This window comes from Penaeus japonicus, unplaced genomic scaffold, assembly GCF_977035675.1.
Source record: "Penaeus japonicus unplaced genomic scaffold, GWHDUDI00000001_assembly GWHDUDI00000003, whole genome shotgun sequence".
Lineage (NCBI taxonomy): Eukaryota > Metazoa > Arthropoda > Malacostraca > Decapoda > Penaeidae > Penaeus > Penaeus japonicus.
This window is the reverse complement of record NW_028234405.1, coordinates 47,084,893-47,088,016: the sequence shown is the minus strand read 5'-3', so window position 1 is coordinate 47,088,016 and position 3,124 is coordinate 47,084,893. Positions and strand designations below refer to the sequence as shown.

The 3,124-nt window shown below is 38.4% G+C and overlaps 1 pseudogene; it reads right to left on the bottom strand.

Annotated features, from left to right (window-relative positions):
• Nucleotides 1–1,225: 1,225 nt before the first annotated feature.
• Nucleotides 1,226–3,124, bottom strand: part of LOC147472191 (uncharacterized) — a 2,082-nt pseudogene continuing 183 nt past the window's right edge.

Genomic DNA, 3,124 nt, shown 5'->3' with positions numbered 1-3,124 from the left:
GAGTTGCCAATGTGTGTTATCCACCTAGCGGAGATTTTATCCACCTAGCGAAGGTTTTATCCACCTAGCGAAGGTTTTATCCACCTAGCGAAGGTTTTATCCACCTAGCGAAAGTTTTGCTATTATCTTCTGGATCATCTTTTCTATTTTCATACTGCTATTTTCTTTTCTTTGCTTATACGAAATTGAATTCTCGTTCTTTATATACGAATTAAGATATGAATAATTCCTCTATGCCTTAGCTTATAGGTAAAGTTACTGCCAAGGAAATGGTAATTCACCGAAATCCTGTATCATATTATCCAACTTTTCATCAACTGAAGCAGCGCCAATATATGTATATATACAAACTGATGACAATTCTCGAGAAAGGCGCTTAATCTTCCCTTTTAAATTAGATTCCAAAGCGAAACGGATACCAGAATGTCATATGTTTCCGAGCGCGGTGTCAGAATATGATCATTCCCCCCGAAGATCTGCCGGGCAAACTAAATGAAAACGCGTGGCGGGTTCGCTGAATCAATAGAAGTAAACACGCCAATTTTGTCGTATGTATTTGATGGTTTATCTATACTGAGGAAATTTAGATCACATCTGGAAACAGGATTAATAATTTCTCTCTCTGGCATCGACGCAATGGGAGCCTCTACAATTATTGTCTTTGTTGAGGGATATTGATTGTTCTATGACTTACCTGGCAGTGTTGATTGCCAGGCCATCCGGACGAAACGCTGAGCAAATGCCATCACGTTTCATTACATTTCGCTCAAAGTGCAACAAATTCCAGGCGGGAATATGAATTCCTACGCGTGTACAAGGGAGGGAAGTATAGATGAAAGTCACAACCATCCAATTACTTAATTCAAGCGTAAGGTAGGTTTGCAACTAACTAGGTAAGGTCACGCATTGTGAACACGGTCTAATAATGTCCAACAGTTTCAAGGAAATTTCAGATATGATTTTTTATTAAGGTTATGTTTGTTTTTGTTTTGTGTTTTTTTCTACCTAATAAGTTCTCCATGGCGTTCTTAATAATGTAATTAAGATAACATAATCAAGCTAGGTTACACAATTTACTCATTACACTTAATACGTCAGAGAACATTCCAGTCTCCGTCCGTTTAATTCGTTTAATTTCCTCGAATACTTCAGCAGTTATCATATACTGACTAATATCTTTGATAATCTTTAATCCCCACAAAGTCAGGCCAGACGTAATCAATGCTCAAATTTTCTCTATAAGTGGAACCTGTTCTGTGGAATAAATAAATGCCTTGACATGTGTTATAATTGTTTCTGAAGTTATACTTACAATGCAAAAGCCAGTGTAGAGACTGAGCTAATATATAAAGGCTGATAGATAGACAGGCAAGAGATAGATAGTCATTTTAATGAGAGAGAGAGAGAGAGAGAGAGAGAGAGAGAAGAAAGAGATAGAGAGAAAGAGAGAGAAAGGAGAAAGAGAGAAAAAGAGAGAGAGAGAGAGAGAGAGAGAGAGAGAGAAGGAGAGAAGAAAGAAATAGAGAGAAAGAGAGAGAAAGGAGAAAGAGAGAAAAAGAGAGAGAGAGAGAGAGAAAGAAAGAGAGAGAGAGAAAGAAGGAGAGAAGAAAGAAATAGAGAGAAAGAGAGAGAAAGGAGAAAGAGAGAAAAAGAGAGAGAGAGAGAGAGAGAGATAGGAGAAAGAAAGAGAGAGAGGAGAAAAGAGAGAGAGAGAGAGAGAGAGAGAGAGAGAGAAAGAAAGAGAGAGAGAGAGAAAGTGAGAGAGAAAGAGAGAGATTCATAAACGTTAGTTAAAGTACAGTTAATTCCCTTCACAGAGTCTACTAAGGGGATTCAAGAGGAAATATTTTATACATATCCATCTTACTTTTTTTTTTAATTACAGCCATTACACTGATAATGCAGTAATAATAATAGTAACAATGATAAGAACAATGATGATGATGATAACTATGATACAAAGAATACCCAAATTAAAAACAGTAATGCTAATAAATCCATAGTAACATGTTTGCTAACACCTACTAATTTATTAGGAAAATTATGTACTAAAGATAGTGACACACACTTCCAGCTGACGTTAATGGTACTAGTCTGGATTAATGGTATTCAAAGTATGGGTCATGATGGGTAGTTCTCAGGGGGATTATGGTAATCTTAGTAAAGACTAGTATCTAGAATGATGAAAATTACGAATAGATTTTTTTTAATGAAGATTAAGAAGAAAGGAAGCAGAAGAGAAAAAACAACGAGAAAAAATGAATGTTAAAAAATATTAAGGTACAGTACTTGTACAGACGTTAAGCCTGATGACTCTCTCTCTCTCTTTCTCTCTCTCTCTCAGCCTCTCTCTCTCTATCTCTCTCTCTCACTCACTCCTTCTCTCTCTCTCTCTCTCTCTCTCAGTCTCATTCTATCTATCTATCTATCCATTTATCTGTGTGTGTGTGTGTCGTCGAGAGACTTACTCTCTCTATCTCTCCTTGTCTCTCACTCTCTATTCTCTCTCTCTCTCTCTCTCACTTACTCACTCTCTCTCTCACTCTCACTCTCTCTATCTCTCTCTCACTCACTCCTTCTCTTTCTCTCTCACTCTCTCTCTCTCTCTTACACTTTCTCTCTCTCTCTCTCTCTCTCTCTCTCTTTCTCCTTGTCTCTCTCACTCTCTCTCTCTCTCTCTCACTTACTCTCTCTCTCTCTCTCTCTTTCTCTCTCACTTACTTACTCTCTCTGTCACTCTCTCTCTCTCTATCTCTCTCTCTCTCTTCCCCCCCTCCCTCTCTCTCCCTCTCTCTCTCTCTCTCTCTCTCTCTCTCTCTCTTTCACTATCTATATATCTCCATCTCTACCTGTATTCCATTTTTTGCCTACTTTTCTGTCTCTCCTTCACCATCCTCCTCCTCCTCTCCTTGTTCCTATGTAATTCTGAGGATGAATACAGACTGCTGACTCAAGAGATCTATTGCAATTCATGCATTTAACTTAGTTTGAGACACAGTGAGCCAGAAATACCAATGGCCTTGAAGTGAGTGGACGCTGGACATTGCACGGTTGCACTAATCGTCGGGTCAAAATTGTTCCATTGGGTCCTAAGCTTAAGTTCGGCTAACTGCGTACTTCTACT